The following is a 13,475-nucleotide window of genomic DNA, read 5'->3' on the forward strand; positions in this document are numbered from 1 at the left end:
TTAATTTGGAAAGTTTTGGTGCCATCAGAAGAACAAAATACATGCTCCCTTACTACATTTGGGCATGCCACACATTTACCACATGATCGGCAACCCAAGGTAGGTCCACATCTGTCCAAGAACGAGGGAAGAACCGAGTTGTACTTATAGTGGCTTTCCACTAGGTGATCCCTAAGATTACTTGACCTCCTGTATGTTATACTTGGTCTTTCACCTATATACTGTGATAGTACAGGATCCGCTTTCAAAATCCCCCAGAATCTACTCAGTTGGACTCTCACCATATCACTTTGCCCATGGTATTGTGTTATGTATCTGACAACTTGATTTGTCTTACTTGGTTTATTTCCATAAAGTGCTTGGTGCCTAGATATGTTTTTTGCCCGATTGTATCCTTTCTTCACTGATCTACGGCTATATCCCCTCTCCAGGAATCTCTCCCTAAGTTCAGAGGCCTGTTTTTCAAATTCAGTATCCTCCGAACAGATTTTCCGTAACCTCAAGAATTGACCTGTAGGGATGGAATTTATCATAGCAGGGGGATGTGATGGTGTCGCGTGTAGCAGTGAGTTTACCGCTGTGGCCTTCCTAAAGACCTTAGTGTGTAGACAGTTATCCTCCTTCCTCTGTACGCTTACATCTAGAAACTCCATAGTATCCCGATCATATTTATATGTTATCTTAAGATTACGAGAGTTCTGGTTTAACCCCTGCATAAAGTCCTGGAGGGATTCAACCGAGCCCTGCCAAATTAGGAAAATGTCATCAATGAACCGCACCCACATGGGGATGCGGTCCATTGACGACCCTGACTCGGACATGAAGAGGTCCCTCTCCCACAGCCCCAAGAAAAGATTTGCATATGTAGGCGCGAAGGTCGCGCCCATTGCTGTACCTTGGAGCTGCAGGTAGAGGGACCCCTTAAATAGGAAGAAATTTTTGGTCAGTGAGAATTCCAACAACTGAACAGTAAACCGTCTCATTGGTTCGGGCAAATATGATGATCCCAAGAAATGTTTAACTGCCTGAATTCCATCATTATGCCGGATATTTGTGTATAAGCTTTCCACATCACATGATACTAATAAGGTGTCATCTCCAATGTATAAACCATCCACTTTTTTAAAAAATTCATTAGTGTCCTTCAAGAATGAGGGCAATTCTTCAACTAATAGTTTTAATTTAGCATCCACAAATTTATTAATTTTTTCCAAGTAATTCCCACACCCTGAAATTATTGGTCTTCCCGGTGGGTTAATTTGGTCCTTGTGCACTTTTGGTAAGAGATACAGAGTTGGTATTTTGGGTTCCACAACCTGAAGCGCTCCATATAAGTCCCTAGATATCACTTCTCCCTCTAAGGCTTCCCGAAGTATACTGGCCAATTCGCCCTGAAATTTATTCAGCGGGTTAAAAGTCATTTTTTTGTAACATGCCCTATCTTTTAGTTGGCGCAGGGCTTCCTTTTCATATAGATCCTTGGGCCACACAACCACATTCCCACCCTTGTCAGCCGGCTTGAACACCACATCTTTCAAATTTTGTAATTTTTTCAAAGCATTTTTCTCCCCCATATTCAAATTCTCATGTTGGGGATATGTAGGAATCTCATCAAACGCATTGCTCACGGTTTTCACGAATACATCAATTATAGAACAAGCTGACAAGGGTGGGAATTTCCGTGATTTGGGACGGATTGATGTCGGAATCTTACCTCCGATGGGCTCATCATGTTCCTGTGCCAATTCATTCAGGGTCTCTAGTGCCTCCTGTTCCGCCTCTGTGGGAAACAATCGCATTGTGTCCTCATTATGAAACTGTTTTTTAAAAATTAATTTTCTAGCAAATAAATGCAAATCTTTTATGGCCTCAAACTTGTTAAATTTAGCCGTTGGACAAAACATTAACCCTTTTTGAAGTATATCAATTTCATTTTTAGATAGTATATAATTACTTAAATTAATCACCTTCAGGTTGCTTCCAATTTTCTCCGGAGATTGTCCATAATTTCGTTTTGCTGGTGCATAACGCGGCTCACGTTTACGCTTAGGAGTAGAGGCCATTGTTGTCAACCCAGAGGCGGAAGAGGAGGCACCAGATATATCCCCTGCAACAGTACCGGAGGAGGAAAAGGCTGGAAAAAGAGATAATTAATCCAAACATGTGAAGCTCATTGTTCTTTGTGCCTGAACTACTTCTTAGTACTTTAGGGGAACCAAACAGAATTCTGGTAGGTTGAGGGGTTGAATAATAAATGACCCTCTGAAAAAACTTTTCACAATTTAAAAAAAAATAAACAAAGAAATAACATTCTTTTTTGCTGCAGTACATTTCACACTTCCAGGCTGATCTACAGTCCAGATGTCACAATGCCAAGTTAATTCCAAATGTGTAAACCTGCTAAATCTGCAGGGGGTTGAATACTACTTGTAGGCACTGTGTGTGTATATATATATATATATATATATATATATATATATATATATATATATATATATATATATATATATATATATACATGTACATACATTATGTAGGATGTGTGTCTGTGTATATTATATTTGTATACTGCATGTGTGCAGTATATTGTGTATATGTATGTGAGCATACTGTGTATAAAGTAAATGTTTCTGTGTGTGGATACCTTATATTTGTTTTTGTACACACTGTCTGTATACTATATATACAATACATAGTGTAGGTCTCTATACTGTATGTATAAAGTTTATATAATGTGTGTACATGTATAGTGTATTTCTGTGTATATGTGCTGCATAGATAATTCTGTAATTGTAGTGTCGCCATAATAGGGATCAGCAGCAGGTAATGTCTAATTCCTGTGTTTTATATTAGGGCCTGTTCACACTGCCTTTCAGTGGGTTCTGCCTGAATCCCCTATAGAGCCATAGATTGCAATGACAGGAATGGAACTCAAATCAATTCCACAGGTGAAGGTTTTTTTTACTGAACGTGTCCCAGCAGCCACAGAAAAGTGAACACTTTTAGACGAAAAAACACAGACTCTAACGGTAGGTGCACACGGTCAGTAATCACTGCGGGTTGGACGCTGCACACTTGTGCAGCATCCAGATGTTACAGCATAGTGGATGGGATTTCAAGAAATCTCATGCCCACTAAACATGCACCGACACCCGACACCCACGGATCACCCGCAGAGACGGACATGCAGCGCATCTTTCCATACCACAACATGTCTATTTATCTTGCGGAGATGCGAGTCTCCAAAAGATAAATGTCTCTGTACAATGTATTGTACGTGTGATTCCGCCCAGTTCAGTGGTCACTAGTGTTGAGCGATACCTTCCGATATCGGAAAGTATCGGTATCGGCCGATACCGGCAAAATATCGGATCTCGCCGATACCGATACCCGATACCAATGCAAGTCAATGGGACGAAAATATCGGAATTAAAATAAACCCTTTCTTTCCTTGTAGGTTCATTCTACATGAAGGAAAACACATAAGAATAATGTAGGATGTATTGGGGGAGGTGGCGGAGACATTAAAGGCACAGAGGTATAGCCCAATCAAATAGAATAGCAGGAATTTAAAAAAAATTTTAAGACGTTCGGAGTTACAAAGATATTGACTATGTTAAGATTTTTTTAATTTTGTCAGATATTGATGTTTCACTACTTCCACGCCCTTCACCCTCTTTTTTACTTCTCCCACACTTTCTTCTTCATCATCATCAGCATCTTTGACATCAACTTCTTCTTCACCTTATTCATCTTCTTCTTCATCATTTTTTTTTGTTACATTGTTCATATTCTTTTTATTTAACTATTATTCTTCTTCATATTCAACTTCTTCATCATATTCTTATTTGTGACAGGCATTCCCGTAGTTGTTATCTATAAAAGTTTGAAGATTACACCTTCCGTTCTGCCTGTCAGAAAAGAGATACGTTTGTCCGCGTTAAGTTTGGCCTGCAGCATCAGGCTTTATCCAGGGGCACCACGAGGAGGAACGGACTCACCCCCATACACTGCTTAGTCTTCTTCTGCTTATAATTTAGATAATATATTTTGCTCTGATATTTAGTGTTATGCTTAATGTTCTTCTGCTCTTTGTTCTGCAGCCTCTTGTTCTTCTGCTTCTCGGTCTTCCGGGTCGTCGTCTTTAGGGTCTTGAATTTGGAAATGTAGCAGAAGGTACAAGAAGGCTGAGAAAATGCCGAGAAACAGCTGATGGAACTAGAACTCGGATGGCTACCCGAAGGTCCAAGAGCCAATGGAACTACCGAGGACCAGCTGACGTTACTGGAACCCGGTTACTAAGCAGGAGGTACCCGTGCCTGAAAGCACTACCAAGGACCACCTGACGTTGGTGGAACTCGGATACCCAGAAGGAGGGACCTAAGCCAAAGGCTCTGCCTGGAACCAGCTGACGGTACTGGAACCAGGATGGGGAGCAGAAGGTACAAGAGCAAAAGACACTGCCGAGAACCAGTTGACGGTACTGGAACCCGGATGGGTAGCCGAAGGTCCAAGAGCCAATGGAACTACCGAGGACCAGATGACGTTACTGGAACCCGGTTACTAAGCAGGAGGTACCCGTGCCTGAAAGCACTACCAAGGACCACCTGACGTCGGTGGAACTAGGATACCCAGAAGGAGGCACCTAAGCCAAAGGCTCTGCCCGGAACCAGCTGACGGTACTGGAACCAGGATGTGGAGCAGAAGGTACAAGAGCAAAAGACACTGCCGAGAACCAGCTGACGGTACTGGAACCCAGATGGGTAGCCGAAGGTCCAAGAGCCAATGGAACTACCGAGGACCAGCTGACGTTACTGGAACCCGGTTATTAAGCAGGAGGTACCCGTGCCTGAAAGCACTACCAAGGACCACCTGACGTTGGTGAAACTCGGATACCCAGAAGGAGGCACCTAAGCCAAAGGCTCTGCCCGGAACCAGCTGACGGTACTGGAACCAGGATGGGGAGCAGAAGGTACAAGAGCAAAAGACACTGCCGAGAACTAGCTGACGGTACTGGAACCCGGATGGGTAGCCGAAGGTCCAAGAGCCAATGGAACTACCTAGGACCAGCTGACGTTACTGGAACCCGGTTACTAAGCAGGAGGTACCCGTGCCTGAAAGCACTACCAAGGACCACCTGACGTCGGTGGAACTCGGATACCCAGAAGGAGGCACCTAAGCCAAAGGCTTTGCCCGGAACCAGCTGACGGTACTGGAACCAGGATGGGGAGCAGAAGGTACAAGAGCAAAAGACACTGCCGAGAACCAGCTGACGGTACTGGAACCTGGATGGGTAGCCGAAGGTCCAAGAGCCAATGGAACTACCGAGGACCAGCTGACGTTACTGGAACCCGGTTACTAAGCAGGAGGTACCCGTGCCTGAAAGCACTACCAAGGACCACCTGACGTTGGTGGAACTCGGATACCCAGAAGGAGGCACCTAAGCCAAAGGCTCTACCCGGAACCAGCTGACGGTACAGGAACCAGGATGGGGACCTATCCAAGATTGTCTTCCTAGAGCCCCAACTAGTGGTGTTGGAGCAAAGGGTCAGCAGGGGGAGCAGAGTGTAGGCCGAAGCCTGCACTGGAGGCATTTGGAGGTCTGTTGTGTCTGCGTGGCATTTGCAGGACACGATGCAGGCTACACAGCAGGGAAACAGCTGGCGTTGCTGAACCCCACTGACACATTGGCGGGTGTTTTTCTCTGTGCAGCCAGCACTTCCGGGCACCAACTTGCGGTGTTAGAGCCCAGGGTCAGTAGGAGCAGAGGGAGCAGAGTGTAGGCCGAAGCCTGCACTGGAGGCAGTTTTAGGTCTGTTGTGTCTGCGTGGCGTTTGCAGGACACGTTGCTGGCTACACAGCAGGGGAACAGCTGGTGTTGCTGAACCCCACTGACACATTGGCGGGTGTTTTTCTCTGTGCAGCCAGCACTTCCGGGGGCAAACTGGCGTTGTTAGAGCCCAGGGTCAGCAGGAGGAGCAGAGGGAGCAGAGTGTAGGCCGAAGCCTGCACTGGCGGCAGCTTTGTGTCTGCGTGGCGTTTGCAGGACACGTTGCCGGCTACACAGCAGGGGAACAGCTGGCGTTGCTGAACCCCACTGACACATTGGCGGGTGATTTTCTCTGTGCAGCTAGCACTTCCGGGCACCAACTGGCAGTGTTAGAGCCCGGGGTCAGCAGGAGGAGCAGAGGGAGCAGAGTGTAGGCCGAAGCCTGCACTGGAGGCAGTTTTAGTTCTGTTGTGTCTGCGTGGTGTTTGCAGGACACGTTGCCGGCTACACAGCACGGGAACAGCTGGCGTTGCTGAACCCCACTGACACATTGGCGGGTGGTTTTCTCTGTGCAGCCAGCACTTCCGGGCGCCAACAGGCGTTGTTAGAGCCCAGGGTCAGCAGGAGGAGCAGAGGGAGCAGAGTGTAGGCCGAAGCCTAATTGAACCAATTTTAAAGGTAACCTTTAACCCCCCTCAGGTGTTACAAACTAGAAGAGCCACACCTTGGGCAGCAGTAGTGCTGCACAAGTCAAAGGTTGCTCTTTTAATTTTGTTCCTTGCACACGCTGAATGAAACACGTATAACATTTAGCCCCTTATACAGTCAAACTGTGTTGGAGGCGTGACTTTCCTTCGTAATGAGACGCAGCACAGCTGTCAAAAATCCCACCTTGGTGCTGGGGGCAGCCTCCTGAGCGTCGTTATTTGCTGTACAGGAGTCTGCGCTGTCGTGTTATCCCTTGGCCATGCGCTGTTAGCGCTGCCCGTCTTCTGACATCATTTCAAGTCGGCCGGTGCGGTTCGCGATGCCCATGAATCCCAGCCGTGCAGTGTCTTTTCATTAATTCACACTGCGGGGCTGGGATTCATGGCCTTGCGCAGTCAATATGTTCGCCTCTCACTCGTGTCCTTACACCTGCTTCAGACTGTGTGGCGTCAGCTGATCCTTTATCGCATGCCACGGCCATGAAGTCATACAGTCTGAAGAAGGCAGAAGGAGATGAGTGACAGGCGAAGATATGCACTGCTCATGCCCATCAATCACACCCTCACAGTCAAAATAAATAAGACACCGAGGGGCGTTGTGTCGGCCAGGGCGGCCGCAGAGGCGCAGCCAGCCAACCAATGATGTCAGAAGATGGGCAGCGCTACCAAGGGTGTTGCAGCGTGTCATTACAAAGGAAAATCACACCTCAGGGACGGTTTAATGGTCTCAGGGGACTCATTTAATACGTGTTGAGCTCGACGTGTGCAAGGACAATAACTGAATGAGCCACCTTGTACAAATGCAGCATTACTGCTGTACAAGGTGGCTGTTATACATACAAACACCTGGGGGGGGACAGGTTCCCTTCAATTTCAGTTGTTGTGTCTGCATGGCGTTTGCAGGACACGATGCCGGCTACACAGCAGGGGAACAGCTGGCGTTACTGAACCCCACTGACACATTGGCTGGTGTTTTTCTCTGTGCAGCCAGCACTTCCGAGCACCAACTGGCGGTGTTAGAGCCCAGGGTCAGCAGGAGGAGCAGAGGAGCAGAGTGTAGGCCGAAGCCTGCACTAGAGGCAGTTTTAGTTCTGTTGTGTCTGCGTGGCGTTTGCAGGACACGTTGCCGGCTACACAGCAGGGGAACAGCTGGCGTTGCTGAACCCCACTGACACATTGGCGGGTGTTTTTCTCTGTGCAGCTAGCACTTCCGGGCACCAACTGGCGGTGTTAGAGCCCAGGGTCAGCAGGAGGAGCAGAGTGTAGGCCGAAGCCTGCACTGGAGCAAGTTGAAAGGGAACCTTTAACCCCCCCAGGCGTTTGTTGCTGAAAGAGGCATCTTGTACAGCACTAATGCTGCAAAAGGAAAAGCTGGCTCTTTTAATTATGCTCCTTGCAAACGCTGAACTAGACACTTATGAAATGTGTCCCCTCACACCGGTAAACCGTCCCGGAGGTGGGACTTTCCTTTGTAATGGGACGCAGCACAGCCGTCATTCCTACCCCCTTGGCGCCGTGCGCCGCCTCCTCAGCGTTGTTTGATTCTGTCCCGGAGCCTGCGCTGTTATGTTATCCCTTGGCCAGGCGCACTTAGCGCTGCCCATCTTCTGACATTATTTTGTGTCAGGCTGGCTGCGCCTGTGCGGCCGCGCTGCCCGACATCCCGCCTCGCAGTGTCGTCTAATGTAATCCCACTGCAAGCCTGGGATCCATGGGCATGTGCAGTGCATATCCTGGCCTCTCACTCCCCTCCCTCCGGCTTCTTCAGACTGTGCGGCGTCCAGGCCATGGCATGCTATTAGGGATCAGCTGACGGCACATAGTCTGAAGAAGGCGAGGGGAGAAGAGTGAGAGGCGGAGGTGAAGATACGCACTGCGCGTGCCCATGGATCCCAGGCCCGCAGTGTGATTAAATCAGAAGACACTGTGAGGCGGGATCTCGGCCAGCGCGGCCGCACAGGCGCAGTCAGCCTGACACCAAATGATGTCAGAAGACGGGCAGCGCTAAGTGTGCCTGGCCAAGGGATAACATAACAGCGCAGGCTCCGGGACAGAATCAAACAACGCTGAGGAGGCGGTGCACGGCGCCAAGGGGGTAGGAATGATGGCTGTGCTGCGTCCCATTACCAAGGAAAGTCCCACCTCCGGGACGGTTTTACGGTGTGAGGGGACACATTTCATAAGTGTTAGGTTCAGCGTGTGCAAGGAGCACAACTGTTGTGAACTCTGCTTTCAGGCTCCCTCTTGTGGTCACTGGTGGTATGGTGTGACTTTTGCTTTGGGCTCCCCCTGGTGGCTTTGTTTGTTATCCTGCTGGTCTCTGGCTATCAGCTGGTTCGTTATCCTCTGGGAGGTTCCTATATAGCTCTGTTTTGCTTTCACTTGTTGCCGGCTGTCGATGTAATCAGTGCTACTCAGATTCCTTCTGACTACCTTGTTTCCAGTCCATCCAGGACAAGCTAAGTTTTGTTTGCTCATTTTTTATCAGCAGTGTTTATCATGTTTTCTTGTCCAGCTTGCTAAAATGTGATTCCCTCGCTTGCTGGATGCTCTAGTGGACTGAGTTTCTCCCCACACACCATTAGTTGGTGTGTGGGTTCTTGAAATCTCAGGATGGATATTTTGTAAGGGTTTTTTATTGATCGCATAGACCCCTGCTCAATTTTCTGCTTTCTAGTACTAGTGGGCCTCTTTTGCTGAATCTGATTTCATCCCTACGTATGTGCCTTCTTCTTACTTCACCGTTAATATTTGTTGGGGGCTTCTATATCTTTGGGGATTATTTCTCTGGAGGCAAGCGAGGTCTTTCTTTCTCTTTAGGGGTAGCTAGTTCCTCAGGCTGGCTCGAGACGTCTAGGAATTTTTTAGGCACGTTCACCGGCTACCTCTAGTTGTGTTTGATAGGTTCAGATTTGCGATCAGTCCAGTTACCATCTCCCTAGAGCTTGTCCTTAGTTTATTCACTTGCTGGTCTATTCGTGATCCTCAGCCACTAAGGATCATAACACACAACAAAAAGAGGCACCTTTTCCTTGTGCAGCATTACAGCTGCACAAGGTGGCTCTTTCAATAACAAACGACTGGGGGGGGACAGGTTCCCTTAAATTTAAGTTGTTGTGCCAGTGTGGCGTTCGCATGACACGTTGCCGGATACAAAGCAGGGGAGCAGCTGACGTTACTGAACCCCACTAACACATTGGCGAGGTGTTTGGCTCTGTGCAAACAGCACTTCCGGGCAGCAACCAGCAGTGTTGGAGCCCAGGGACAGCAGGAGGAGCAGAGTGTAGGCCGAAGCCTGCATTGGAGGCATGTAAATGTCTGTTAGTGTGCCAGCGTGGTGGTCGCATGACACGTTGCCGGATACACAGCAGGGGAGCAGCAGGCGTTACTGAACCCCACTAACACATTGGCGAGGTGTTTGGCTCTGTGCAAACAGCACTTCCGGGCAGCAACCACCAGTGTTGGAGCCCAGGGACAGCAGGAGGAGCAGAGTGTAGGCCGAAGCCTGCACTGGAGGCATGTAAATGTCTGTTAGTGTGCCAGCGTGGCGGTCGCATGACACGTTGCCGGCTACAAAGCAGGGGAGCAGCTGATGTTACTGAACCCCAATAACAGAGGAGCGACTGTTGACTGTGCGGACAGCACTTCCAGGCACCAACTAGTGGTGTTAGAGCCCAGGGATAGCAGGAGGAGCAGATTGGAGGTATTGCCGCACACACAGCTGGGGAACAGCTGACGTTACTGAACCCCAATAACAGAGGAGCGACTGTTGACTGTGCGGACAGCACTTCCAGCACAGGCACCAACTAGCGGTGTTAGAGCCCAGGGACAGCAGGAGGAGCAGAGGAACACAGTGTAGGCCGAAGCCTGATTGGAGCAAGTCGAAAGGTAACCTTTAACCCCCCCCAAGGCGTTTGTAGCTGAAAGAGCCAGCTTGTGCAGCACAAAGGATGCAAAAGGAAAAGGTGGCTCTTTTCATTATGCTCCTTGCAAACACAGAACTAAACACTTATAAAATGTGTCCCCTGATACTGTGAGACCGTCCCTGAGGTGGGACTTTCATTCGTAATGGGACGCAGCACAGCCGTCATTCCTACCCCCTTGGTGCCGTGCGCCGCCTCCTCAGCGTTGTTTGATTCTGTCCAGGAGCCTGCGCTGTTATGTTATCCCTTGGCCAGGCGCACTTAGCGCTGCCCGTCTTCTGACATCATTTGGTGTCAGGCTGGCTGTGCCTGTGCGGCAGCGCTGCCCGAGATCCCACCTCGCAGTGTCGTCTAATGTAATCCCACTGCGGGCCTGGGATCCATGGGCATGCGCAGTGCATATCCTTGCCTCTCACTCCCCTCCCTCCGGCTTCTTCAGACTGTTCGGCGTCACGGCCGTGGCATGCTATTAGGGATCAGCTGACGGCGCACAGTCTGAAGAAGGCGAAGGGAGATGAGTGAGAGGCGGAGGTGAAGATATGCACTGCGCATGCCCATGGATCCCAGGCCCGCAGTGTGATTAAATCAGAAGACAATGAGAGGCGGGATCTCGACCAGCGCAGCCGCACAGGCGCAGTCAGCCTGACACCAAATGATAGAGAAAAAAGTCAAATCACCGCACTCATCATGTTGATTTTTGCTAACGTGAGGATTTATTCAAGATGAGAGACGAAAACAACAGGGCAATAGTATTTTAACGTTTCGGCCACTCAGTGGCCTTGATCACAAAGTGCGTGCCTTAATGGTTGTTTTGTATTCCGTCATGTGATATAAAGATATTCTACTGAGTTCAAGGTTAAAGAAGGCGTCGTATTTCCCAAGATTGGGGAAATAAGGCCTAAGGTCCAATGGGTGGTTGTCAGAGACAGGGTAAATCTGGTTCTAGTGCCTCTGTCAAGAGCTAGGTTGGCTTGATATTAGTCTAAATGTCCCGTCCTAGGTGTGAGATCCGGTATAGATGCAATTACGGTGCTGTTACTTAGGAGCAAAAGCAGCTCCAAGGTGTATAGACCCACTAGAACGAAGTGGGGGTATCTGCTCGGATATCAAATATCCGAGGAAGCGCTATGTGGGAGCTTGAAATCTGCGTTGGTGGTGAGGTGGGAGACGCCGACGCACACTGTGTCTTGGCTGGTTTCACCGCCAAGACACAGTGTGCGTCGGCGTCTCCCACCTCACCACCAACGCAGATTTCAAGCTCCCACATAGCGCTTCCTCGGATATTTGATATCCGAGCAGATACCCCCACTTCGTTCTAGTGGGTCTATACACCTTGGAGCTGCTTTTGCTCCTAAGTAACAGCACCGTAGTTGCATCTATACCGGATCTCACACCTAGGACGGGACATTTAGACTAATATCAAGCCAACCTAGCTCTTGACAGAGGCACTAGAACCAGATTTACCCTGTCTCTGACAACCACCCATTGGACCTTAGGCCTTATTTCCCCAATCTTGGGAAATACGACGCCTTCTTTAACCTTGAACTCAGTAGAATATCTTTATATCACATGACGGAATACAAAACAACCATTAAGGCACGCACTTTGTGATCAAGGCCACTGAGTGGCCGAAACGTTAAAATACTATTGCCCTGTTGTTTTCGTCTCTCATCTTGAATAAATCCTCACGTTAGCAAAAATCAACATGATGAGTGCGGTGATTTGACTTTTTTCTCTAGTACTAAGGGGGCTTTTGGCTCCGTTCACTAGCACCATCGAACTCCACCCTAGTCGAGTGCTAGCTCTTCGTCTCTTCCACTATGACACCAAATGATGTCAGAAGACGGGCAGCGCTAAGTGTGCCTCTCCAAGGGATAACATAACAGCGCAGGCTCCGGGACAGAATCAAACAACGCTGAGGAGCCGGCGCACGGCGCCAAGGAGGTAGGAATGATGGCTGTGCTGCGTCACATTACGAAGGAAAGTCCCACCTCCGGGACAGTTTTACGGTATCAGTGGACACACTTTATAAGTGTTAAGTTCTGCGTGTGCAAGGAGCTAAACAAAAATAGCTACCTTTTCCTTGTGCAGCATTACTGCTGCACAAGGTGGCTCTTTCAGTAACAAACGCCTGGGGGGGGGACAGGTTCCCTTCAATTTCAGTTGTTGTGTCAGCGTGGCGGTCGCAGGACACATTGCCGGCTACACAGCTGGGGATCAGCTGACGTTACTGACACCCAATAACACTGGGTCGTATGTTTTGACTGTGCAGACGGCACTTCTGAGCCTCAACTGGCGGTGTTGGAGCCCAGGAATTACAGTTCAGGTGGTAGAAAGATGAACACAACAGGAGACCTGGATACTGTAGACAGTCACCCAATTATTTAATCAGGAAGAGGAGTGGCAAATTCCTGCGAGATCCAGGCCTGGTTCATTTTCAGGAAAGTAAGCCGGTCAACGTTATCGGAGGATAGTCGCATGCGACGGTCTGTTAGTACACCACCTGCAGCACTAAAGACGCGTTCCGATGATACACTAGCCGCAGGGCAAGCCAGCACCTCCAATGCATACTGGCTTAGCTCTGGCCATGTATCCAGCTTAGAGACCCAAAACTTGAAAGGGGAAGAGCCGTCTGGGAGTACAGTAAGAGGGCAAGACATGTAGTCTGTCACCATCTGACGGAACCGTTGCCTCCTGCTGACTGGAGCCGCCTGTGATGGTGTAGACATTTGTGGCGGGCACACAAAACTGTGCCACAGTTGGGACATACTGGTCTTGCCTTGGGCAGAGGCACTGCTTCTGCTCCCTATTTGTGCAGAGCCTCCTCCACTGCCTGGACGCACTGAGCTGCTTTGTAAAGCACTAGCAGCACTTCTCTCAGTTGGACTGGAGAAGATGATGGAATTCACCAGTGTGTCTTGGTACTCCCGCATCTTACGATCCCGGTTCAACGGTGTTATGAGGCTTTGTACGTTGTCCCGGTAGCGAGGATTGAGGAGGGTGTACACCCAATAATCAGCCATGTTGAGAATGTGGGCGATGCCCGGTCATTTCTCAGGCACTGCAGCATGTAAT

This window comes from Ranitomeya variabilis, chromosome 1 (genome assembly GCF_051348905.1).
Source record: "Ranitomeya variabilis isolate aRanVar5 chromosome 1, aRanVar5.hap1, whole genome shotgun sequence".
NCBI classification, from domain to species: domain Eukaryota; kingdom Metazoa; phylum Chordata; class Amphibia; order Anura; family Dendrobatidae; genus Ranitomeya; species Ranitomeya variabilis.